Genomic DNA, 26913 nt, shown 5'->3' on the forward strand with positions numbered 1-26913 from the left:
CCAGAGGCCTGGGTCCGAGCCCGGCCTGCCTCCTGCGGCCTGGAGCCCAGGACCTTGGGCACATCAGCGCCCCCTCTCGCAGCCTCAGCTCACCTGTCACCTGTTGTAGGTGAGAAGCAGAAGACCTGCGTTGAGGGCGCGCGCTCTCAGGAATGTTTCCCGTAACGAAGCCCAGCGGTTCCAGCCCAAGGCGCTCTCGCGCAGTAAGAAAAGGCGGTTGTGAGTGTGACAGCGAAGTGTTTGCACGTGGGTTCTTCCGCTCGGCTGAGACTGGCTCAGCGGTAAGGTGGATCCTTCTTACCCACACTCCGCTGACTGCACGCAGCACGTCCGGCGTCGCACCCGCGGGCCGCTCCCAGACGGCCAGGAGACAGCCTCAGGTTCCACTGGGCTGATTTCATTCAGTGAGTCACTCTCCCGGCCCTCCGTCAGTGCCCAGCGGGCCAGCCCCGCTCGCCACCCTGATGCGCAGCTCACCCCCCAGGACCGGTGTGACTGTGAGCAAACTGCCGTGGGCGCGCACGGGCATCCTCTGTGCCGCACGCCCCAGAGCTTGTCCTTTACTCCCAACATAGGCTGTTGGGTTGTGAGCACATCCTCTCATCTTTCTTTCCCTGTTGCTTGTTCCTCCCAAAGATTCACTGAGCCTGAGGGGCCTCGCGGGACCCTCTTAGATGCATCTCCATCGATGGGGAAGGGCAGGCGGCCTGCGGACGTGGGGCGAATCTTGCGGCAACCTTGCCCTTAAACCTGCGGAATCCGACGCTCACACCCGGTAGCCGGTGTCAGAATACGTGGGGAAGCAGCTGCAGAAACAGTCTGACCCGCCTACAACGTGCGGGCCCTCCCGTAGCTGTGTGGGCTCCACGTTCCTTATCCTCTCTGCGGCTCAGCGTCACCGCCTGACTGCCTAATGAGGGTGGCATTCCAGCCCCTGGCTGGAGGTGAAGGGTCAAGGCCATGCACCTAGAGCCCCGCGTGCAGTGTCCTGAGACTAACCAGTGCTTAAGAAATCTGTGTTATTAGTAGTCACACTGGGCCACCAGACGTTCCCATCTCTGCGTTTCCTTCTTGCTTTGTGGCTACACAACAGATGAACCTGGAGGCCCAGGGGACGGGCCAGCTTGCCAGGTGGGCACAGACCGGGTGGCGTGCGGGATGGGCAGGGGGGCAGGGTTGGAGAGAAATCGTGGCAGCCATGGTGTGGCAGGGCCAGCCGCAGTCTTTTATTCTGTTCCTGAGCTTTCACGATGTTTAGGATCACTTGTGCTGGCATTAAGGCTTCAGAGAAGGCACGGAAGAAGAACTTCAAAATAGGATTGCCCAATCTGCCCCGCTCTGAGAAATGTGATAGATACACGCTTCCCAAATACAAGAGAAGGAGGTGAAAACCCACCCAGGACTCGACTTGGCATTTCGAGCTCTTAGGGAAGTGCCTCCGCGGAAGGTTTCTCTTGCGGTGTTAAGGCAGGGGGCGGGGCCTACTCGGCTTCCATTCTGCGTTTAGAATTTCTGCGGTCTAGCAATATATTGTAAAAAAAAAAATCAATATTTTTCTATGAAATTGAAGAAGATGTGCAGTCTGTGGAGACCTATTGTGTTTCGTGGGTTGGTATCAGGTTTACGCAGTCAAAAAATTAACTTGTGGGCGGGGGGTGTGTGTCACTCTGTCTCAAGGTTGAAAAAGCTATGTGACCTTGAGCCCATAAAGATTGGCAACGTGTAGCATTATTGGGTTGGTCTATGTATAAAAGTCAAATAAATCTTTTTTATTGCTACGGCCTTCTGCCAAATGGAAGTAATCAACCGACAAAGCCGTTTAGATTGTAATTTTTTAAGACACAGTGCTTCCCGTGGCTTGGTCGCACCATCTGAATTACGTTTTTCCATCTCTGCATGCGCTGGAGAGAGGTGGCCAAGGACTGTGGCCGTAGGAGACTCCATCTTGGGTGACAGGGACACAGGGTGAGTGAGCTCAAGTCTCAGTTCCCAAGGAATTCACAGCCGGCTCAGCAATCCAGCTGAGAACATAAACCACCTTTTATCGAATCACATATTTCAACCTTTAATTATATTCCTCTTGTCTAATGGAGCCCTCCGTTTTCTAAGGGTCTATTTGTAATCTATGTCAATTTGGGAATTGAACCGAGCAGTCCTAGTCTGGCCCTTCTGATTTTAACAAAAGAAGCCATTGGAATAGGGGTTCTGTTTCTGAGAAACATCTCCACAGAGGTCTTTCAGAAGTTGTTGGGGGGGGGTCGGTAATTTTAAAATTTCAAGATTTACTTCGTAACAGGACCGTCTGCATAGATAACAAGAGCCTCTTTTCTGACCCGATGTCCTCCTTTCCAAGGGCGATAGGCGGCAGGTACTTGAGATACTGCAGAAATCAGAGATCGTTATAGTCAATAGGCCACATCGACCTTCTGGATTATGTTGTCATTTCTTAGTTTCATTGTTGTTTTAATCAAATTTGAAGGATAATAACGGAATAAATACTTGCTTATAGGAGACACGAGTGTGTAAGAATGATAAGGAGGAGGTAAATAAACACCCATAGTCTTTGGGTAAAATCTAGGAACGGCTAAAATTTGGGACTGGATCCTGAAGAGAAGCCAGTTCCTAAAACAAACAAACAAATAAACAATGCTTTGGTACTCTTCAAAAAGTCAAAATAAACACACTATTCTAATAATATTATTCCGTATACAGTAAGTTCCCACTTCACGTCTTCAGTGGGTTCTTGGAAATGCAGTTGAAAGTATGTACCATAGTATTTACCCATGTATAAGACACTCCCGTGTATAAGATGCACCTTCATTTTGGGGCCTGAAATTTGAATATAAAATGTATTACATAAAGTTATTGAACTCAAGTTTTATTCATCATAAAATTCAAACAACTCCTCCTCACTGTCAGAACTCCCATCCGTGAGCGTGTCCTCATCTGTGTCTGATGACAAATCACTGGCTTCAACAATGAGCACAAAAACAAGAGCGAAAAGGCGGGAAATGCAAGTAAAAATAGCTTCAACCACTGTATAAGACGCACCCAGTTTCTAGACCCCAAATTTCTCCAAAAAAGATGCATCTTATACATGGGGAATACAGCATAGCAATTTTACTATAGGATAATTGATATAAATAGAAGTTATGTTCTGACAGTGAGCATCTCACCAACGTTAGAACCAAACAACATTGAACAAAACATTATTGAAGAACTTGCTGTAACTTAAAGAAGATCACCAAGGATGGTTCAAACAAAATTCTGCTACATAAAAGTCCAACTTTTGACTGATAAGTTAAAAAACAAAAACACATAGACGTTTGCCTGCTAAAGGCAACGAGCATTTGTTCTCGACGTTACTGCTTGAACAAACGAGTCTGTCATTCCTGACGGTCTACCTAATGCTCAGCATGGACGAGCGGAGCTCTTATACATCCAAATAGCCTGGGAAGACAGTGTTGGAATGCACTCCGAAACTTAGGCTCCCAGAAGATCTCCTGGAGTCCAGTGTGCTTATATCCGAAAAGCTCCCCCAAGTGGAACTGCCCTTGGAACCACTCAGTAGAAACAGTCGCTTGAGCACTGTATTGTTTTAAATACGCTGTAAGTTAGGCAATGCAGGTATTTTTGTTTTTTAGCAGTGTCTTGTTTTGAGGAACACTACGCTATGCTCAGTCCACTTACTTAGAAAGTGAGGGACCTGAGACCCTCAGGGGGCCTGCCTTGTTCCCTCATTGTCCCCACTGTCCATGCAGTTGGGTAGGTGGGATGTAGACGGACAGAAACACAGATGTCGATCATGAAGAGAGGTAGATAGCCAGACCAAAAAAAAAAAATGAGTTTCTCGGGAGGATTCAGTGTACAGAAAATTGTTGACAAGTCACTCGAACTGCACACCATGTCAGGCAGAGGGAACACTCACACCAGACGTGTGTGTCGTCACCACAGTCTTTGCAGAGAGAATGAGCTCAGGACACTAAGCAATCGCTGCGACATGGTGTAATGGCCACAAACCTCATACGATGCCATTTGGTAGCATGATAATTTGAAGATGGGATTACAACAACAACAACAAAAGGCAATATTTATGATTGGATTTTTATATGCCGTTAACCTGAGGCTTGTCCGTTTGTCAGCAGGAGGGAAAAAGTGACACAGGGTCTGCTACATTACTTTCTCTTCCATGCAGGGTCGTCCGTTCCCTGGGAGTGACTTTGTACATGTCAAGATGCCAAGGGGACTATTAGTTAGATCCTCATCAGGGCATTAGTAATGGACCCCATCACCACAAACACAAAACACGAGTTTCCCTAGTCTAACACCATGCGTTACGGGAGGAAAAGAATCTCGCACTTATCAAACTGTCTCATTGGGATAAGTTTAGTCTCCCAGGATGGCTTCGCTGGCACATGAATCACGCCACTGGCTGCATCGTTTTCATCACGGGTGCTCATTACAGGGGCCACCTGTCTGCTCGACTCAGCTGCCCTCGACCAGAGCAAGGAAAAGAACAATGAGGAGAGGACGCCAGCGTGGCAGATGCCACAGAAATACCAGCCAGCCATTGTCCCAGCTTTGCAGCCAACTGGTTTCAAAACCGAACAAATCACATGACAACCCTTCTCTGTTTAAGGTGAGATCTCTAGTCATATGTTTGGAATTTGATTGGCTTAAGGGGTGGGGTGGGGGGGGTCTCAGTCCTTCAAAACTCAACCTGGAGGTCAACATGCTTTTTATTTTTTAATAGAATATATAGAATATATTCTGCTAGACTGTAAGCTCAGGGAAACCAGACCTGTGCTTGTTTAGTTTCTGCTGTACCTCAGTAGCAGAGCTATCATAAGCACCCACAAATATATATTATATAAATACATGAGGCAAATCTTCATTCTCTAACAAGCTTATACTAAAGAGTGACCTTTTAGTACCCCAGTGCTCCCACACCAATGACTGAGTTTTAAAGGAAAATACATCCTCCAATGCAGTTGAGCATGGAATGGAACCAGCCCAGCTCAGACATTATTAGGATAGTAAATGAAGGTCCAAATAAATGTGGCGATGTGTCAACGGAGCCTTTTAAAATTGTATGAGGAAATGCACTTGCACTAACATATCCTAAAGGGATAATAGGATAATCCTAAATTTGAGGGGAAATTTGTCTATATATATATATATATTTGTTTTGTTTGTTTGTTTCATGTACAAAGGAGTTTTCATTGTAGTTAGAAATAGCACAAGCTTTAAAAAGCCAACAATGGAAATGATTAAAATATGTAGTATTGTACTACTACTGAAAATCCCGCGCTCATAGCCTGCAGGCCCTGGGATTCCAAAATCCCACATCTTAGATGAGACCCAGTCTCCCACGTCTTTGGAAGTTCTTCTTATTAACGAATGCAGACAAAGGATGACTGGACGTGGAGTAAATCCCCCTTTGGAATTGCCCCTGAATTTTCTTCCAAGGCAACATGAAACTGGTGTTATTCCAAGTTCCAGGTCCCAAAGTTGAAACTGGGTGTCACAGCGAGGACAGGACTGATCTTGGGTGCCGAACTACAGAGTCAATAAACATCCAACAAGTAGTCACAGAGAAAAACAGAGTTGGACAATTCCTCGGTGCCACGATCAGAAAAAAAAGAGAGAATGTTGTATCTCAGGCAAGGGGGTCCCTACCAGAGACCAGAGAAAATAGATTTCCTGTTGGATATGAGGTGAAGGGTAGCGCTAAAAAAATAATAATAATAATTAAAAAATCGGTCAGTCCCCTTACCTGGGAACATCACTGGATATACAGAGAGAGTCAGGAGAAGTGTCGCTCAGATGTGCTGAGAACAGATGTAAGAAGACCAGGGAGCAAGCTTTCCTCCTCCCTTTGACTCTCCTTCTATAAGCGTGCAAGTTAAGCACCGTTTAAGGTACTGTGTGTACAATGATTAAACCAAACAACAACAACAACAAATAAATAACTAATCTGGTCTCTTGCGTTTTAGAGCTTGATTCTCCTTCTAACAGGAAGATGATGGCTTCTACCTAGTGCTTCCAGGGAAGAGCTGGGCAAAGCATCCTGGGAAAATCCCCTGCACAAGCTGATGAGGAGGGAAAGGGAGTCAGGTTCAGGTGGGTCACGGGTTAGGGAAATGCACCATATTACAGAAAATAAGTAAGTCATTAAAAGTCCTGCCACTTTCCAAGTTTAGTTTGACACTCAGTCTCCAAACAGAGCGGGCAGAACCAACTTTGCGCTCTGCGTTTCCTCCCGTGGTTGAGGAATGTGTCTGTACACAGACGCTGCCTGGTCATTGGAAGGTAAGCACCAACGGATCCGAATCATCTCTCACATACACTAAGAATGTGCAGCCTAGTTGTAGTGCCGGTGGCCGAGGCCAGGCAGGTCCACACTGGATTCGGGCACATGGTGGAGGAACTGCGTAGCCGGAAAGCTTTGGGCCATTCCTTTATAGATAGTGTCTCGCAACGGCAGACAAGCACACAGGCAGGGGACACGGCCCCTCAGGCAAACGAACAGTAAGAACTAGCCCTCACAGTGGCGGGCAGGCAATCCACAATCCGCCATCTGCAGTCCACCCTGAGCGCAAGCACCCATAGCCTGACACAGACCACACACACGTGACGCTGCCACGTGCTCACGCACTAATCCGACAAAGTGCTTGCAGCCATAAAGCAGTGAGCAAGCCTCACACAGCTGTTTACCCCACCACAGTGGAGGCATTATCCTGTGCTTTTAACCATGCTGGTCATGATGATGAACTGTAAGGACTGTGGTAACGAGTTCTACTGTTGATGTATTTTTATTTAAATTTTATAGTATATACATTTAGAAGTAGTTATTATCCGTCCTGGCTGCATATAAGGGAGACAATGAATAACTATTTAAATTAGTTATAACAGGGCCTTATTTCCCTGGCACTTCGCACGTTAGAGAGTGGTTTCATGTTGACAGGCTGCTATATCCTCAATGATAATTATATGAATACCCTCCTATGAGCACCTAAAGAGAGCCCATATTCTTATGGTAGTAAAAGAGATAAGTTGGGATTGCAGCCTGCACTTTAAACACTAATCCTGGCCAGTCCGGGGGCAGTACTCTACAGCAGAATGTCAGTGTACAAAAAAACTCCATCCCATGTGGGCAGCAGGAGTGAGTTGCTTTATGGAAGCAACATTTCCAGGGGAAAACTTGAGAGCTCTGTAGAAACACATCCAGTTGCCTATTTCTATGGATGGATCCAAGGTCATAGGGTCAAGGGGAGGATGACTATTAAATGCAATGGCCCCAAAGGCTCAGTGAGTCCTGGGGACTCACCACAGGAATGTGAGAAGCATGAAAGTCACAAGCAAGTAGATTCCAAGTCCTGGACCCTGGGGGTCTGGCTCAGCAACAGGGCAAGGGTACCTCCAGAGGGCGAACAGGATCAGAACATTCAGGGGAGAGAGACAGAGAGACCAGGGTGCGCAGAAGCTGACTGGTAAGCAATCTTGCATGCTTTCTTATGTGCTGACAGAGTTACCTAGAGACCACAAATGCAGAGGGTGTCAATTAAACATGGTAACCATCTGGGAGAACAGCGGTTCCATCTCTCTCTCTCACTTTCTCTCCATTCATACCATTATTCCCCTTTTCCAACACCCCTAATTTGAGAAACTGCCCTAACTGGAGAACAATGACATGATGGAAATTGTTTCTGTATTCAGGGGAGCCCTGTTAAAACATAAATGACCCCGTCAACTTTGCCCCTCACAATTTCTAGCCACAGCAACCTTGTCAATTATATTAGAGAGAACTGCAATACACCAGTCGGGACAAACATTAACAGGCGTTGATATACGAAGGGTTGTAGGAGCGTGCCAAGACTGTGGTAGCACAGACCATTTGCAAACTTGACTGTCACATTCTCCTTGACGCATAAAATGCTTGCTCTCCGGGTCAGATAGGCTATACTGATGGTGGGGAGAAAGGAATCATCACTTCAAATAGTTGGTGGATTTAAAGGCTGAGAAAGTCCTCAATGATTCTCTTTCCAGGACACAATTTCAGAGATAAAATCTTGTAACTCATGATAGCATCAGGTACTAGAGGACTGTGGCTTTGGGTGATTGAAGATGTTTATGGGCCACTGCTTGGTCATCTGCTTTAATGACAACACTCCTGCCTCTTAATGTCTCAGCAGTTATTTTTTTATAACCTGCTTGTATAATAATCTAATTGCCATGCTCGTTACTCCAGGGGACACACTGCTGGTTTTTCCTTTCTTACTGGGGGATGAATCTGGCTCAGCTGTGAGCAGATTTTATGGACAGGAAAGGGACTGTTGAAACCAGGGAAACCAACAGGACCTGGCACCTGTGAAAGGTGGATTGTATCTGAGTCCTCTGCATAATGGCTCTCTATGACCTTGGGCAGGCTGTTCCCTCTCGAAGGTTCACTGTATCTAACCGAACGCCAGTGAGAGCTCCTGTTCTTCTCTTACGGCGCCATCTATAAACCATCCTTTCCCTGGTCTTTGACCTGTCGTGATTTCAACAAGTATTCCCAACATTACCTTGTCGCCTCTTTGGAAAGAAATCCGGGTTTATTTTCTACTAAAACAAGACTCATTCCCTGTTACGAAAGAGGAATAAGGAATGCAGACTGCAGCCACCCTAAGCCAAGCCCTTTATGATGAATCTGCTTCCCACTTTAATAATTTCTCAAAACCCAAGTCACATGCTATTGTGATTATGAGAGGATGTAGAACTACTACCAGATTATGGACGCTTCAAAGCAGGGAAGGAATGGTACCTTCTTACTCTTAGTGTTTCTGCCTATAGCTCAGGACAGTAAAGCAATAGCTGCTTGATACATGTTTGTTGATTGACTAACTGAAGAACCAACTCACATACCCTTTTACTCAATCTTCAGTCATTTTATCCCAGGGACATTACAAAGTTAATGTAATAAAAGATATGGATGCACTCAGGCAAACCGTATCAGTAGTCTCTGTTCTATCAGAATAATCAAAGCCTGACCCTTCCTGCATCGGCTCAGAGCACTCCTGTCATCCCCACGCAACTGTATCTCTGAGTGTGTTCCATCCTCTTTTCCCTAAGCCTGTGTTTGATTTCAATCATCTGTGTCTCAATTACCTGTGGTAATAGTCTTTTTCTTTTTTTGAAGAATTTCAAGATTTTTTTTTCATTGAATTTATTGGAGTGACATTCGTTAATAAAATTATATAGATTTCAGGTGTGCAAGTCTATAATATATTATCTGTACACTGTATTGTGTGCTCACCACCCCAAGTCAATGAAATGTCATTTATCCCTTTGTGTCATGGTGATGTTTTGAAATTTCTGCACCATTCAATTATCCCACACTTGTTATTTACCGCCCACTGTGTTTGGGGGATAACTTAGGCACAAGAGAAACAACAGGGACAGCAGCAAAGTCCTTGCTTTTATGGAATTTATATGCTAATAGCAGCAGACAGTCATTACATTAATGAATACATAATATGTTAAAAGTGATAAGTACTCCGGGGAAAAAACAACAAGGTAAGCCAGACTGAGTACGCAGAGGAGGGTCAAGGGGAGGCTCTCTGTGTTATAAGAGTGGTCATGAAAAGGGGGCACTTGGGCAGAATGGAGAGGACCGTGTCTGGTGGCAGTGAAGGACCACGCCGTACAGATGTCTGCGGAGCGTGGAGAGCTCCTGAGGGCCAGCGCCACCCTGTATTCATCGCTCTGTCCCCAGTGCTCAGCATTATTCCTTCAAGGAGCAACGGAGAACACGTTTGCCGGATGCATCTAGCGTTTACAATTATTCTTCATAGCATGGTATTTAATATTCTGATCCCAATGATTAGACTGATTTCAGATCTGCCAGGACAAAGACAGAACAACAAAAACTCTCCAGTCTCTCTTCATAGCACATGCGTGACAAACGTTCTGGGTTTCACCTGACCTCCACTAATAGAGACAAAGTCACACGGGGCATGTGGCTGGGCAGTGGCTTCCTCTGATGATTAATCCCAAGGAACTCTAAATTCACACAGCCCCATTTTAACTTCTCGGACGCCGTCTGCCTCTGTGGTTGTGAGGCAGGAAGGAGGCAGCTGGGAAAGTGATCACCTTCCACGGGCCCCGGGAATCACCAGTCCTATGACGCTCCCGCTGTAGAGTAAGTCGTAAATACCGCAGCAGTTCTGTAGCGACTGCATAAATCTGCCAAGATAATATTGTTCCAAGATGTTCTCCGCGTGTCTGCAGCAAGTACGTGGGGCTCCACCTGCCCTGAAATCACCTTTTATTGGATGAACAGGCAAGCTAAACTGTTATGCAAATGTGACCTTTTAGAAAGTAGAGCCAAAAAAAAAAAAAAAAGGCCGCCATCAGCTGTCCAGGAGTATTTTTCCTACACTTCCTTTTTCAATCAAGAAGTGAGTCTGAGCTACCGAGCTCCAGTAGAAAATCAACATCATTTTTATTGTGTGTGTGTGTGTGGGGGGGGGGGTATCTGCATGAAACATATTTTTCTATCATTTCATTGTTAGTCTTTTTGTGTGTTTAGAGTTCAGATGTCTCTTTCCAAGATGCAAGTAATTGGATTCTGATCTGAAGAGGCAGTTCTGCGCTCTCTGACTGGCAACCTCTGTGTTCTTCAGTGAAGCATTCAATCCTCAGATTCAGAACAATTACCTATATACTTCAGCTTCAACTTGGCGAGTTCTTTTGTACTTCCTGGTTGTCCTGTAGGTTCCCTGGTGATTCCCTCTCTTTTCTGCGTGGCGTTCATGTTTTCTTTATCCTTTTACCCGTCCGTCTAGCACTGGCTGACATTGCATGCCCTGTTTCGAGCATTTTCGCGTTGCCTAAGAAACTGGAACGTGAGCAGCTCATCTGGGACGGTGACACCCTCCCCAGATCACACAGACTTTAGAGCACTTTTTCATTTCTGCTCCTTCAAGTTTATCTTGATTATGTGATTTAATTCCATTTCGTCTATTCATTTCCTGGGGGTAGGGGAAGGTAAGTCAGCTTTATTTATGAGAATCACTGACCAAACAAAACAAGAGCCAGAACTAAAAAGACATTTTTAGTGACAAGATGAACTGAAGTTTTATATTTCTTCATGAATTTACACAATTTTACAAAGAGCAATGTCTGAGATGAGCACAGGCAGGTTTTTTCATCCACTTTTAAATCTTCCCCCACCGGCCTGCCATTCCCAGGGTGCGCCCGGGCTCTGGGCTCTGTGCTCTGGGTAGGTATGGACAGTTGATCCCGGCACTTGTCACAGGCAGCAAGATTCTCGAATAAGAGTCATGTGAACTTCATTCCCCATTGCCCAGCCACCATTTTTGGAGCCAAAGGAATGGCTTCCTCCCATTTCGACTGAAGGCCCAGCCACAACCGTCCGGACCATGTTTCAGATGGTTAACGGCGTTGAGTTGTACACCTCTTGCATCTGCTGTACGGGCCGCAGGGCGGGGGAGGTGCCCTCGGAAGCAGCTGTGCTGGAAATTCATCCAACTCGTGAGAGGAGAGGCCTTTCAAGTCTGCCGAGTTGAATGACTACACCCTCTTCCTTGGCAGTAGTCCACCCGTGACGTCAGGCAGCACAGTCTTTGTCAGAGCGGTGTCCTAACTGGGTCCCGCGGGCACAGTCCCGAAGAGCAGAGCCAGGCACTCCAATCACCTCGGCTGAGACGGTCAGCCTGCTTCTTACAGTGAGGACACAGGAAATCCTTCCGGTCACCAGTCGGCAAGCTCTCGTGGAAAGACATCTCGATGTAAGCCTTTAAGAATCCTAGGAAAAACCTCGGTCCTCCAGGAAGCTCCCGGGGATAGAGGAGAGCCCAGCCCTGCTCGTAGGGAACTGAAGAATACGCCATGTCGGGGGTTCACCTTCGTCACATCGACCGCAAGTCGGGTGAGAGGATGGGTGTGCCCAGGAGTCTTGATCCAATTCTGTCGTTCTGCCCGTCCTCCCAGGGCACAAACATGTCTGAACTTTTCACCACACAACCGTCCACACACGTGGTGTTCCAAGTGCACAGTTATGTCCTTCGTTTAGCCGGAAGTGATCTCACGTTTGGTGGGTCCCTAGATTTCCTGTCCAGACATGAGATATTTTATGTGCAATAACAGAGGACGGGGACTTGTCACCTGCTAGCGAAGTAGGAGTAGGAGTGACAGCAGTCAGACAAGGACTTCCCGTGCCGCCACGAGGGAAGGATGGCAGCAAGACCAACAGGACACACAGCCCCGTCCTCTCAGACCTCTTGCAACTTTAAGCGTAGATTTAGTCTCAGAAAGTTCGTAAGCTGACTTTTCTACCTGCTTTTCTGAAGCTGCGACAACTGAAGTAACCAGGTAGCAGGGGATCAGGACATTGTTGGCTGGATCTATATATTTTTCTGCTCAATCTTCTGGGTCAGGTGTTTCTCCATCACGAGTGGCACTCGTAAATGCTACCAGTTCTTTAGGGACAGTCACTCTGCACTGCAGGTTAGTTTCACAGGGGGTGCCCTGGCTGGAGGGACGCTCTGCAGGGGCTGGCCTGGCACGGACTGAAGAGATGTGGGCGTGCCTGCCCACCAGGCTGTTCAGGACTGAGTCGCTGAGGGGCAGCAGGTTTGGGGGACGCCTCAAAACAAATTTCTGTGACGACTTCTTGATTTTCTCTCAAAGCAACTGGAAGAGACATTCCCGTTGGCGATCCTTCGTGACTCTGTCTCCAAGAGCGTGATTTCTTGTCCACTGATGACCACGTGTTCTATTGCATGCTGTCCTGCTAAGACCATACCGTGAGCGCAATAGTCCCGGTCAGCGTCTGGCGAGTCACATCAGCACTGCAGCACAGGGACAGGTGCTTGGTCCGGCCGAGGGACATCAGAGAGGCCCAGGAGTCTCCGTCATGGCTCTGAGGGGTTCTGCGGTGCACAGATTGGCAGCCCAACGCTCAGCTCAGCCGCCAGAGAGCTCGACTCCCATTTTGTTTATTTTAATCTTACAGGTATTATCACTTTACGCCATAAAATCAGCATGGTGATCTAAGGGTGTCTTCCGCCATCCCTACCCCCTTCTCTGCCTCCCTTATTTGAGCTGGGACCAACAGCTTCCCACCACGTTTCCCCGGCTCATTTAGCAGCAAGGTTGTGATTTAAATTCCAGCACTGAGTGGCACTCCCGCGGCTTTGGGAGGACCCAGAGGCACACTCTCCCTGCCCCGGCATCCGACACACATTAGCACACGTTCTTGGTCCCACAGGCAGCCAGGCCACGCCCTGACTCTCGTGGGTCCAAAGCACCTTCGCCTTGGCAGGCCACTTCCCCCATAGATACGTTAAAAGTGACATTTTATGACTAAATTGATAAAAAAGATTAATATTGTGCAGGCTGTCAGATTTGTCAGATGCTTCCGGCCACTAATGCTCAGGGCCCCTGGCAGCAGTGTGGGTGGCCATGGGCAGTACCTCGCGGCCGGTACCATGCGGGGCCTCGGGGCCTCTCTCCCCATGGGCTTCCTGTTGAAACACCCTCCTGCTCCCCCGTCCAGCTCGTAATTATCCTTCAGACCTCAGTTTATGCCCAAATGCCCAGACAGTCTTTTCTGGCTCTCTGTGGACACCCCCCCACCAGCCACTCCCCAAACACAATGAAAGTCCTCCGTGCCACTTTTCTCTCCATTAGCAACGACCCAGCCCTCGTGCATGGGAACTTACCATTACCCACTTATGGGAGCCGGCACTGAGTGAAAGCCCGTCTCCTCTACAGGGGCCGTCTCATCGCTCTCCCGGAAGGCCAGCCTCGCTCCTGGTCCCTCGGCTGTGTGGCCACGCTTCCGCTGCATTCTCAAACCGTTGTTATGGAAGCCTTGGGTCGCAATTTCTTTTCATATGAAGCAATTCCCTGTTCCTTTGAGACGAGGAACGCTTCCCCAAGTTGTTCTAAAGATCACTGGCCACACGCCATAGTCCAGAGGGAAAGGTCCACGGGCTCCGATAAAGACTCTCACCGCGAACCGCTACCCTGTGTCACCTTGTTATGGACACAGGAGCCGGGCCCTTCTTGCCCCTGAAACTTATTTCTGCTTCTGCTTTAACTTATAAAGTGGAGGTCGGAGAGCTGAACATGCCCGTTGTAAGAATCAGATAAGGAACACAGGGGGACAGACCCCCCGGATGTGTGCCTGTGGGCAGGAGAATCCATGCAGGACTACTGTGCGGGGGGGGGGGGGGGGGGGGCGCATGGGCGCTGGCTGTGCGGCATCCTGGAGTAGATGTGGTCTTCTCACGGTAATGAGTGGACGTTCACTGAGACACGGGAGGGGTTGTTGAAGCGGTCACTGCCATTGTGTCGCAGTCACCATGTGTTATCAGCATGTGAGTGTGTATAATGTGCTCCTTTCCCGTCACTGCTGTGGCCAGTGTGCCTACTGACTTCCTCTGCCCCTTCCCTTTGGGGTGGGTGATGTCCCTCCGGGGTCACAGGCACCGGTGCTCCCAGAACAGCCGCCAGGACAGCACTGCGGTCATCTGTCCCCCGACTCAGCTACCGGAACTGCCTGAAAGGCCGGTAGGCTGAGCCCATCGGCGTTCGAAGGAGAAAGGAAAGGAATTGGAAAAAAGTAATAAATCTTGAAACACGATCCCTTGGGATGAATTCCATTAGACGTGTGCGTTGTGGAGGAGGGAGTACTTTTGGGGAATAAACAAACGTTAGCGTGGTTGGCCACTCAAGGGGAGGCAAATTAGATGCTCCCACGCAAGAGGCGTGGAGAATGGGGTGTTGGGCCTCTGCATCCTGACACAGACAAACCTGTGATAGATCACAGGAAGAACGTTTGCTAAAACGAAGACTGATCTGTCCACAGTGAAGTCTCAAACTCGACACCTGAAGAGAAAGAGCTTTGCCTTTGAGATTGGTTTTTCCTTTCAGAAAGGAAGAGGCAAATAACTTTTCTTAGAAAAAAAAGGGGGGGGTATAGCTGAAGAACAATTAGGTGTCTGACCTAGCACATAGACTAGATTAAAATATTTTTGCTGAGGCAACAATTTCAAATGCTCAGTATTTCTGTTCCCTAGAAAAAAAAGTGTTTAGGGGTTGTTATCAGATGAAGTGTCTACTAATTGTAAAGCACTAGTCTGCCCAAACCTAAAACGAGCCCCTGTTTATGTACAGTCTTCCGGAACCCTTAACTCAAACACAAGGCATCGTGTCCTTATATACGGACGCTGGGGAGAGCTTTCTTTAAGCTACTCGTTCACTCAGCTGGTCCTCCGATCAAAGAGGTTGTAGAAGTACTCTCACTTAGTCATTCATTGATTCGTCCAGAATCTCCTGAGACACAGACACTGTGTTAGAGGGTTAGAAGGTAACCGTCCACAAGGGGAACGAAGCCTTGGTCATTCTGGAGCCTCTGCCCCAGGTCCAGGAGGCACCCAGTCTATACATGCGCTAAGGAATAAGGTAAGCTTTGAGGGGTGGGGGAGGCGAAGAAAATGGAACAGCATGAAGTTGAGTGACTGTTCAGAGGTTTTGACCAGGATGGTCAAGAAGACTATCTGGCAACAAAGTGATATGTCATTGGAGACCTGAATAAAGTGAAGAAAAATGACATGGAAATATCTGGAAGTAAAAGGGGGAAAAGAATAAAATGAAAAGAGGGGAAAACAACTAAGAAAATAAAAAAGAAAAGCTGTCTCTTGATCAATGTCACCCCATTAAATTTAATTTCTAAATAAAAAAAATACTGCAAAAAAGAAAGGAAGGAAGGGAGGGAAGGAGGGAGGAAGGAAGGAAGGAAGAGAGGAAGGAAGGAAGGGAGGAAAGAAGAAAGGAAGAGAGGGAGGAAGGAAGGAATAAAGGAAGGGAGGGAGGAAGGAATAAAGGAAAGAAAAAAGGAAGGGAGGGAGAGAGAAAAGGGAGGGAAGGAAGGAAGGAAGGAAGGAAGGAAGGAAGGAAGGAAGGAAGGAAAGGAAGGAAGGAAGGAAGGAAGGAAGGAAGGAAGGAAGGAAGAACGGAAGAGAGGAAGGAAGGAATAAAGGAAAGAAAAAAGGAAGGGAGGGAGAGAGAAAAGGGAAGGAAGGAAGGAAGGAAGGGAAGGAAGGAAGGAAGGAAGGAAGGAAGGAAGGAAGGAAGGAAGGAAGGAAGGAAGGAAGGAAGGAAGGAAGGAAGGAAGGAAATGGGGAAGAAAGAAAAGGTCTCGATGCAACACAGACAAACACAAAAAGACTGAGGCTCAGTGCAGGGAGGGGTGGGGCAGGCAGGACCCCGCGGGCTGTGGACCAGCTAAGGAAACTGAACTGTTATTTCCCTGCCCTCCCAGTGCTAATGCTGACCCTGCTCTCCCATTGAGTCACTCAGCGGACAAAGTGCTTCTTATCTGTTATTTCCTTTAGTACCATGACGACCCTGCCAGAGGCGTTGTTCCCGCGTCCCAGTGGGTACACTCTGAGCACAGAGCACACACTGTGCCGCTTAAGGGGCGGCAGCGCTAGTTCTCAGCCTGCACGGAGAGAATGGCGGTGCCCCTCCCTCACCCTGTCCTTCCCGCGCCTAACTTCATCGCACCCTCTTAGCTGTCGCAAACACCCGCTTGCCGCTGTCAGCAATGCTCTTTCTTCCTCCCCAGGTGGGCAGTTTTCCTCTCCAAATTGCACGCTCTTTCCTGACATCATGGCTGACCCGAAGCTTCTCTCCCGTGTTCCCGGAACAGCCGTTTGCAGAACGCGCAGTGTTACGCCGCCTAGCAGCCCTTGCGCCCCTTGTCCCTCTCTCCCAGGTCGGCGCAGGAACTCAGGGCACCGGCTCGTCCTTTTATCTCCAGTGGCTACTGCAGGCAGAACCTACCTATCATACTATTGTGTTCAGGCAACAAAGGAAGTGTTTTGTGAAAGTCAGAGTACATTTTTTTTTCCAATTTCTGTTCCTTTTAAATCGTTTTCTCACCCCAGGTCTGACTAACATGTCCTGTGGGCCCTCCCCACATCCGTGGTGTGGCAAGAGTAGGTTTGCAGTGGCGAGTGTGTGAAACGACACTTATGCTGCTATGGTTATTTATTAATTATGGCATTGTTTTCCATATAAACAACTGTAAACCTACTTTTGCACCGCTCCGTGCCCCTAAGGCGCTGCTCTAAGACCCTAATGTTGGCTAAGGTGTTAATGGTTACTAATGACTTCACACTGAAGTGCAATAAGGTAGCGCTTGCATGGTAAACAGCGGCCTCCCGGAGAAAGATTGCTTTAACACAGGTGGTCTGGATTCCAGGCTCCGGGGAGGACCGTGTGATACCATCACTTATTATCACGTGCCTACTTCCTCTTGACTTGAAAGAGATCTCGGACTCATTCCGTGATGTGTGTGCTGAGCCTATACAGAGAGCAAGGCAGTGGGCTGGTGCCAGGGTTAGAAGTGACCAGCAGGGACGCTAAGACCGCCTTCGGCCCTCAGTGATGTCTAGTAAACGAGAGCCCGCAGTCCCTTCTGTGGAAGCAGTGAGCACCGAGTGTGTGGGGACACACGCAAGGCACAGCCTGCCCATCTCAGAGGGCAGGGAGAATTACCAGAGGAGGTTTGCCCTTAAATTTGGCCAAATGCCAGTCCCAAAGCAGGTAGTCCACAGGCGTTTGGAAACATTTCGCTTGAAGTAATAGCTGAAGGGAGTCCTAAAAAAATAAGAGCGATTAGATGTGTCTATGAGTGTGTAACAGTATTTGGGGTTGAGAGCTAGGGGTTTAAAATGAGCAGGTTTAGCCCTGGCTGGTTGGCTCAGCGGTAGAGTGTCGGCCTGGCGTGCGGGGGGACCCGGGTTCGATTTCTGGCCAGGGCACATAGGAGAAGCGCCCATTTGTTTCTCCACCACCCCCATCCTTCCTCTCTGTCTCTCTCTTCCCCTCCCGCAGCCAAGGCTCCATTGGAGCAAAGATGGCCCGGGTGCTGGGGATGGCTCCTTGGCCTCTGCCCCAGGTTCTAGAGTGGCTCTGGTCGCGGCAGAGCAACGCCCCGGAGGGGCAGAGCATCACCCCCTGGTGGGCAGAGCGTCGCCCCTGGTGGGCGTGCCGGGTGGATCCCGGTGGGGCGCATGCGGGAGTCTGTCTGACTGTCTCTCCCCGTTTCCAGCTTCAGAAAAATACAAAAAAAAATGAGCAGGTTTAGACTGAGCCAAACCCCACAGCACTAGCTCTGCCAATATGATCAACATGTTTAACCTCTCAACTCTTGTTGACGCCTTCTAGAAATAGACCAATGAGAAAACAGCAGTTACGTAGGGGTTGTTATCCGGGTTACTATGTGAGCTAATGTACGCAAAGCTCTTACACAACTCCTGGACAATGCACCTCTTCAGTCAGCCTTGGTCTTTGTCACTGTGGTTCCTAAAACTTTTATGGAGTGGGGTAACTGGCAGGGGTGATAGATTGTATGTGCAAGAATTCAAAATCCTTAATGTTATACATGGGGAAACTGAGGCCACAAGGCCAACATGCTTTGGCCTGTGATCGTGAAGTGTTTAGGGCAGAGCTGGGACAGAGGTACCTGCCAACTATGCCTCTTGCTCTCAGTTCTCACAAAACCACTGCCTGCATCTCACTCAGCTAGCCACCTTCTCCACTCATCCATCCAGATACACGGCTCGAGATGCGGGAGACTCGCCCGCTGCTCACCACCACCCCCCCCACACACACCTGGATTGCCAACCGAGGAGCAGGGGTCAGAGCATCAACAGATGGCTCATCCTGCAAGGAGCCTGGGCAGTGGAGAGGGATACAATCTCTGGCCATTGGAGAAGCGGTTCTCCTGCGTCCTCTGTGACTGGTCACCCACGTGGTGTCTGCTCCCATCGTCCCAGGGAAGGAGAGCCGAGCTGTACATAGAAACACAGACAGCTGGCAGACCACAGGTTCCAAGAAGGGGTCCGCTGGTCTCGGTAGCTCTGACCTTCGCGCGACAAGGAACTGGCTAGAGAGAATGTTACTGCTCACAAAAATTAGGGGATGTTTCAAAATGAATATGAAGCAATTTTAAAAAAAGAAGCATTTGATTTTTTTTTATTAAACAAAATCATGAGAAAAGCAAACAACAAGTCAAAAAAAGTTGTTCAATTATGCAAACGAGATGCAAAACCAACTTTTATTTCATTGGTGAAAATGCACTAGACAAAAGGCTGAAAGTACTGGAGCAGGGGCCCTCAAACTACAGCTCGCGGGCCACATGCGGCCCCCTGAGGCCATTTATCCGGCCCCCGCCGCACTTCCAGAAGGGGCACCTCTTTCATTAGTGGTCAGTGAGAGGAGCACACTGACCTTCTCATTAGCCAAAAGCAGGCCCATAGCTCCCATGGAAATACTGGTCAGTTTGTTTATTTAAATTTACTTGTTCTTTATTTTAAATATTGTATTTGTTCCCATTTTGTTTTTTTACTTTAAAATAAGATATGTGCAGTGTATATAGGGATTTGTTCATAGTTTTTTTTATTAGTCTGGCCCTCCAATGGTCTGAGAGACAGTGAACTGGTCCCCTGTGTAAAAAGTTTGGGGACCCCTGTACTGGAGTATCTGCATGTTCCCTGATCCCCTAATTTTTGTGACCAGTATATTTCTTTAAAATAAGGAAGGATTTGGAAAACAGCTGATGCAGAGCACCTAGGAGCCTCCAATCCTGCCCTGCTCGAAGCCACCTCCTTGCAGGGACCAGGGAGCCCAAGGCAGGCTCCTGGAAGAGCAGGTGTGTCACGTAGTACACCTGGAGAAAAGGGTGCTGTGCTGAGGACGTGGGCATTTCATCAGGGGGAGGGGGATCTGAAGGAGATTGAAACGGAGGAGGCTTACGACACTGAAACTTAGCAAGGTCATCCAGGCTGCAAGACGGAGGATGTGTGAGACGATGACAAGACCCAAGACAGAAGCCCAGGCGGACACGACCGCAGCTTTGTAGACTAGAGGGGGTGGGCAGCTACTCAGGGACCCGCCCTTGGCATTGAGAGAAAAGAATGAGTGGCAAGTGGAGAAAACTGTGGGTGTGTGCTTCAGTTCAGCGGAGCGTGAGTAAATAAATCGAACCATGGAAAAGAGTTGGGTTGGGTCAGACCGCTGGGATAGGAAGGCTGGAGAAGACAGGGTTTTAGGAATACAGATACAATAGTGGTGTTCTGGTCACCAGCTTTCCAGGAAAAAAAGCATATATATCATATATTTATTTATCATAAACTGTAAAGATATAAAGAATTATCAGCACACAATTCACACGTAATAAAATGTGCCATGTATACATACCATAAATTCCATACACCCATATCTTAAGCAATGACCTGCTATTTCTTACAGAGTCTAACTTAACTTTTTAAAATTTCATTGCCAACAGTGTCACCAAACCAAATGTAAATAAATGTGTGCTATCCCCTTAAGCAAATCAGTTGCTCACATCATGAATAAAAGAATGTAGTTCCAACGTAAATGTTGGATAAATTTTCATTTATATTAACAAGTAAAATGAAACTTAAAAAACAAAGGTATATGTCATAATTTCACCTGTTCATCAGTGAACAATGTGAGAACATTTTTTGCTGACTTGAGTTGTGTAATACGGGATGAACACTTTATCACTCTTCCAGATTAATCACAATGTAACAGCTACAAACCTGGCACATTTTTAAATTTAATCTGCATTACTAACATTTTATCCAGCACTTTCTTAATCAACACAACAATAAACCGGGCTCTGATCTGAACCACCTTCCAACTTCAGTGGCGCAAGTGCTCCCACCATGGCTTACTTCAGGCCACCACGGTGACATCACCGACTGCAGTGCTGGTGCCGTCGTCACTGTCATCTGTTATTTCCAGCACACAGATACTCAATGGTATGGATCATATTGAAATGTAAAAACAAGCAAACAAACAAAAAGTAAGAAAAATAACTTTAGAAAGTGATAAGTTTCCATATTGATCCCAGTTTTAAAGATAACACATTAGTATCTATATAATTGGCCTGAGCAGGCAGTGGCGCAGTGGATAGAGCATTGGACTGGGGCTCAGAGGACCCAGGTTTGAGACCCGAGGTCGCCAGCTTGAGCGTGGGCTCATCTGGTTTGAGCAAGGCTCACCAGCTTGAGCCCAAGGTCACTGGCTTGAGCAACGGATCACTCGGTCTGCTGTAGCCCCCCAGTCAAGGCACATATGAGAAAGCAATCAATGAACAGCTAAGGAGCCACAATGAAGAATTGATGCTTCTAATCTCTCTCTCATACTGTCTAATCTGTCTCTCTCTGTGTATCTCTCTGTCTCTGTCACACACACACACACACACACACACAAAATCTATATAATTGTAAGTGTATATAATTAAATTTTAAATAATGGCTATGTTTAAAAACCAGTTTACAAAATTCCAGGAACTTTAACAACTGACTTGCACGAGCCAGTCACATGGCTCCAGCCTACCACCCAGCAAAAGAAAGATCGATGTTAAACAGTCAAGAAGTAAGGTGGAATCACCAGGTAAGGTCAGACTTGAGGCAGTATTACAAACATCAACTTTGTGTGTGTGTGTGTGAATGTTTCCTGAAGCAAAGGGTAAATTTATACAGCATAAGGATTTTTACTAAACTAATCTTATGCTGTTCTCTGGCTGTTCTTTCCCAGTGTCAGGCTCAGCCATTATTTCCAGCTCTTACACACCTGCCAGGAGGGTTCTTCTTCACCTGATACATGGTAAAAAACAAAACAAAACAAGAACACACAGCCACAAAGATGATATTTCAGGTCTGTGTCCCATTGGTCGTCTGTCTCACAAATGACACAAACTCACGGTCAGTGCAGGCACTCCCACCTGACTTCCGGCTGGCTCTCCCTTGAACTTTCAACCTTGGGCATCTGTCAATACCGGGAAATTTTGTTATTTTTTTCTAAACCAGTTTATTCCTTCTATCAATCCAGCAAATCTGCTTTTCTAAGAAGGCGAACGATGGAGACTACCTTGGAAAGAACTCGTGACTGATTTTAAATAAAGGAGTAAATGATTCCCAAGGTCAGAGGAAGGTCATTTTCATCCTCATGAGAATTACAGGCTTCTTGATCTGATTCTATCCCTGAAGCTCATCCCTCTGCCCTCCGGCTGCCCCAGGGCCTATAGCTCTGGGGGGGGGGGGGAATTAGCCACTAAGGAGAGTTTAATGACCTGGACGGCTCTCCATGGCCCCTGTGTGCCCCCTCACAGCCGGGCATAGAAAGCTCCCAAGGGGCCAGAAAGAGAGGAAAATCTGAGAGTGGAGAAGCAGTTCAGCTTGGAAAGTATCTCACAGGACAGTCTCGTTAAGCAATGGAGCTGGAAGGTTCCCAGGAGTGGACGAACGTTCCCAGAGGCAGGACTGGCAACTTGGCAGAGCTGGAGCTGTGGCCGGGGAGTCCGCACGTCCAGCGGGGCAGACGTTTTCTTCTCAAGGAGGTCCGTCCCCTCTCAAGGCTGTAACAAGAGAACAGGCTGCTGGTTGCCACATGGGAGGGGGATGTGGGGAAAAAAAAGGTGAAGGGATCAAAAATTTCAAAGCGGCAGTCACAGCATAGTCTCAGGACTGCGAAGTGCGGCCCGGGGAATGCAGTCAATATTAGTGTAACAACTACGCAGGGTGTCAGGTGAGTACTAGACTTGTGGGGCAATCACTTTGTGAATTATATAAATGTCTAACCACGCTCTCGTCCGCCTGAAACTAATATAAAATAACAGTGAATGTCAACTGTAATTGGAAAACAGAAGGGACAATAATAAAGACCAGAAGAGATGGCCATGGTGTGTATAACTTAGTGCTATCCAGCTCCAAGTGCCTTGGGTAGTTGAGCTGGCGGGAATTCATAGAGGAGAGATGTTCATGAAAATATGGATATAACCTGGGACTCCACTAGAGACCAAGACCCTAATGCTCGTCATCTTTGGTATAAACCGGGGCTCTAACAGAGAGGACGACGTGGGGGAGGAGCAGGTCCCGAGGAATGGCGGGCGGGGACTCCTCGCCGTCCAGCACGGGAGTCGCGTCTTAGGGCAGCATGGTGAAGAGAGGTCCCGAATCGTGGCTTTCAGTCACAAGACCCGAGATGCTACCCTGAGGCAGCCACGTACATGCTTCCTCACAGTTTTTACCCAATTTGCAGAACAACAACAAAAAATATGAAGGGTCAAAGGAATTAACAAATTTGGGGGGGAGGTGAACACATGTCTGTTATATAGAAAAAACAGGTTTGTATAAAGTGTTTAGGAAGTTAAGTAGAGTGCTTACTATGAAAAGACAATCCAATATTAAAGAATAGGCAACAGCGTATATTGGTGAATAGGGCTGATTATTAACGCATAATTCATATACGGTAAATGCGTCAGTCTTAAGTTTATAGTTTGAGTTTTCTAAAATGCAAACCCGCAGAACTGAACCCTCAAAGAGATGCAAGAGTAATTTCTGTTTTCACTTCAGAAAGACTTTTTTGACTCTTCCGAGTCAAATCTCAACCCTACATCACCCTTTGGAATTTCATAGGCGTGCTGTTAATGTGGTTGATTACTTGGATTGGTTTTTGAAAGCTAATCCATGCCAGAATAAACCCCATTTAGTCTTGATGTATTTCTTCTCATATATTGCTGAATTTAATTTACTCATATTTTGCCTAGGACATTTGAACAAAACACTATTTATTGACCTATAATTTTATTTTCTTGAGATGTTTCGTCTATCATTGGAGATCTTTCCTCATCCTCAGTTGTCTGAGTTTGAGTGAAATATTTCTTTCATAATTCTACTTCATCTGGTTTCTATGCTTTTAATTTACTCTCTGGTTCTTTATATTTAAAACATATCTGTTGTAAAAAGCAAAGAGTAAGTTTTACATTTTTTTTCCTGTCTGATAGTTTCTGCTTTAAGATTGGAATGTTTCGTTTATCTCCATGTAATGTATATGTACTGATACAGTGGGTTTAAAGCTTATTATGCTGTTTGTTATCAATCTGTTGAATTTATTTCTGTTCCCCTCTTCTGCCTTATTATTTGGAATTTTGGATGAATCAATATTTATTTATTTTTGTTTGTCTATTTATTTATTTTATCTCCCCCTTTGTTTATTTGTGAATACTTACCTTATAATTTACCTCACAGATATTATATGGATTGCGATAAGCATTCTTAGCTTATCGTTGATCGCCATGAATCAATATACCACCTCATGTGTGATACAAGAACTTCACAAAAGCACACATCCATTTATAGACCTCAGACCTTTCTTCCACTGATTTCATACATTTGTTTCCACCTACTTAATGAACATTTTTAACAGAACCAATGGTCTTGTCAAGAAATTGAGAAAGAGGAAACACACGATCAATTCCCCCGTATTTTCCGTGCCCCGTGCTCGGCATTGCATCCCCTCAACCCAGGTTTCTAGTTGCCATCAATCCTTTCATCAGAAAGAACTTTTGTGAGGCTCGGAGGTACTGAAACCAGAAAGGAAACAAAATTTCCTTCTGCACCGTTAGAGTTGGCCACAAGGCTTACTAGATACCCCGAAGATGAAAGTAACTAAATTTTAGTTGTAAAAATCAGTGAAGTCATTTTCGGCACTCTTGCACGTCCAGCCCTGAGGCTTCGGCCGGCACAAGCACACTGCATGATCAACACCGGGCTCCTCAGTAGAACGCCTGGGCAGACGGCTCACTGCTTCTGACAACCAGCCTCTTAAGGAATGCACCCGTTTATTTCTAAGACGATGAAACTTAAATTTAAGTTTTCAAAAATGGTTGCTAATTATTTTTATCCTTATTGTGGCCCCATGATAATACTAAAGACTTTATTTTTATCCTGCAAGATGAATATTGTGAACCGTGCTTTTAAAACGAAGGTCAAAGAACTGAAATAACTCCCTCCGAGCCTTCTGGCTTACAAAGGTCAGACCAGAATTTGAACACATGAATTGACTAAGTCAACTCATTTAATCATGTCCACAAAACACTAGCAAGGAGATTTTCCAATAGAAAGTTTACTGAGGAAACATTTTATAATTTCACCTGTGATTCAGTGTGCTAATGGCTTAGACTTAAAAGGCCAGGATTTAAATGCCCTCGGGCAAGCCATTTAGTTTTCTGAGTCACAAGTTCCGAGGACTTACTGAGACTATCAAGTAGCGGAAATAGTGCGGGTATTCCTTAGCTTTTTGGCTTCTTTTAAAATGAATACAGCTATAAACAGATGTAACCTTTCACTGTTAATAATAATGTAAGTATAAGAGTTCAATTATAACAACAGGAGAGAAAGACATCTTTGAATTATTATTTTCAAACAAGAATTTTGAAAAAAGAAACTTATTTATTTGAAGGAGGGTCTGATAAATTATTAGGGCAAGGGGTCTTTTGTAATCTATTTTAATGCCAAAATTTCAATCACCATATTAGCCATTTTTTTTGTTAAAATAAATGTCACTTGGTCTCTTAGAATAAGTCACTCATCTAGTGTGACATGTGCTACACAGGATAATTTGTTCATATTATACTCTGTGATTCCATAAAATGTAGAGAGATTTGATGGTTTCTGAAATATGATTAGCTTTTACATATAACCCAAGAGGCTTTAGTCAAATATAAAACTTGAGACATTAAAAATCAGAAGCAAGATAAATTTGGAGCAGAATGAATGGTCTGGTAATTAAGAGAATGGTATCTGAAGTCATGAGAAAAATTCATCTGAATTCTGGACTTCCACTCATGACATATGAACTTGGGCATCTTAGCTGACATCTGTTTGCCTCAGTTTCTTGATCTGTGAAATGAGCTGATGGTACCCACAGTTCTTGCTGTAGGAATGAAGGGGGATCCGGCAGGCACTGCACGATCCCGCCTGACAGTCCTTAATAGAACATTCACGGCAGGAAGCTCAGCATCGCAGACGTGCCGTACTGATACTCGGCTGCTTTGATTCTGGTCTCAGCACTGACGCATACCGTGTGGCCTTGGGAGAGTGCCTTCATGGCTCTGTGTGTGCTCCTGTAAGATATATCAATACTAATTGCATCCTAGGTGAGCTGGGATGTCTAAGTGCGATGACAATAAAGCTAACAGCTGAAAATCTACCATGTGTAGGACAAGGTTCTCACCCCTGGGCTGGGCCGTGCTGTGTGGAGGAGGCAGTAGAGCGTGGGGTGAAGGGCATCAATCTGGACCCTCCGCCCCAGGTTTATTTTTGGGTTCTGCCACTCATCAACCAATGGCACGAGCAAGCCGCCTAACCTTTCTGTGCCTCAGTTTCACCACATGGAAAAGGGGTGGAAATACTATCTAACAGCCAGGGTTGTCATGAGGGTCACCACGTACCAGGCACTCCATCCCCACTGGTTGTTATTATCATCGTTACTAGTCTGCTTCGAACCATGTTCTGAGCTTGGGAAGTGGCTTTCATTTCATTCCCGGGACGTCCGGTAAGCTCCCCGCTGACTGTTGGGTGTGCCAGCCCTTCTGCACCTCACTACTCCAATATTCCAAATGCAGACACTAGAACCCAACCTGACCACCTAAACAGGTGCGAGTATTAAAAGTGTGAATGCCGTGAAGGGGATCGTGGCCTTGGACCAAGAAGGACCCCGGAGATCCAACTGCCTGACCCGTACGTACATGTTTATTTTGTGTTAGGAACCTCATGGCTCCTGACTTGTCCTGGGACTTGTCTGAGTTCACACATTGGCGCTGGCATTTCCCAGACTAGATGGGGGAGCTAGAAAAAACGTATTTACAGGGTTTAGACTTTGGGTGGATGTCCTGGGGAAGGGCCAGAGGAGTCTTCTTTAGGCTTCATGCTGTCAGAAAATGGGGACAATCGTATGATCAGGTGTCTCAATAAATCTCATCAATAAGGAGGGCAGACTAGAACCAAAATCAATCTA

The 26913-nt window shown here is 46.6% G+C and overlaps 1 pseudogene; it reads right to left on the reverse strand.

Annotated features, from left to right (window-relative positions):
• Positions 1–11296: 11296 nt before the first annotated feature.
• LOC136329719 (leukotriene A-4 hydrolase pseudogene) lies at positions 11297–13858 on the reverse strand (annotated as a pseudogene).
• Between the last annotated feature and the right edge of the window lie 13055 nt (positions 13859–26913).

This window comes from Saccopteryx bilineata, chromosome 3, assembly GCF_036850765.1.
Source record: "Saccopteryx bilineata isolate mSacBil1 chromosome 3, mSacBil1_pri_phased_curated, whole genome shotgun sequence".
Classification (NCBI taxonomy): domain Eukaryota; kingdom Metazoa; phylum Chordata; class Mammalia; order Chiroptera; family Emballonuridae; genus Saccopteryx; species Saccopteryx bilineata.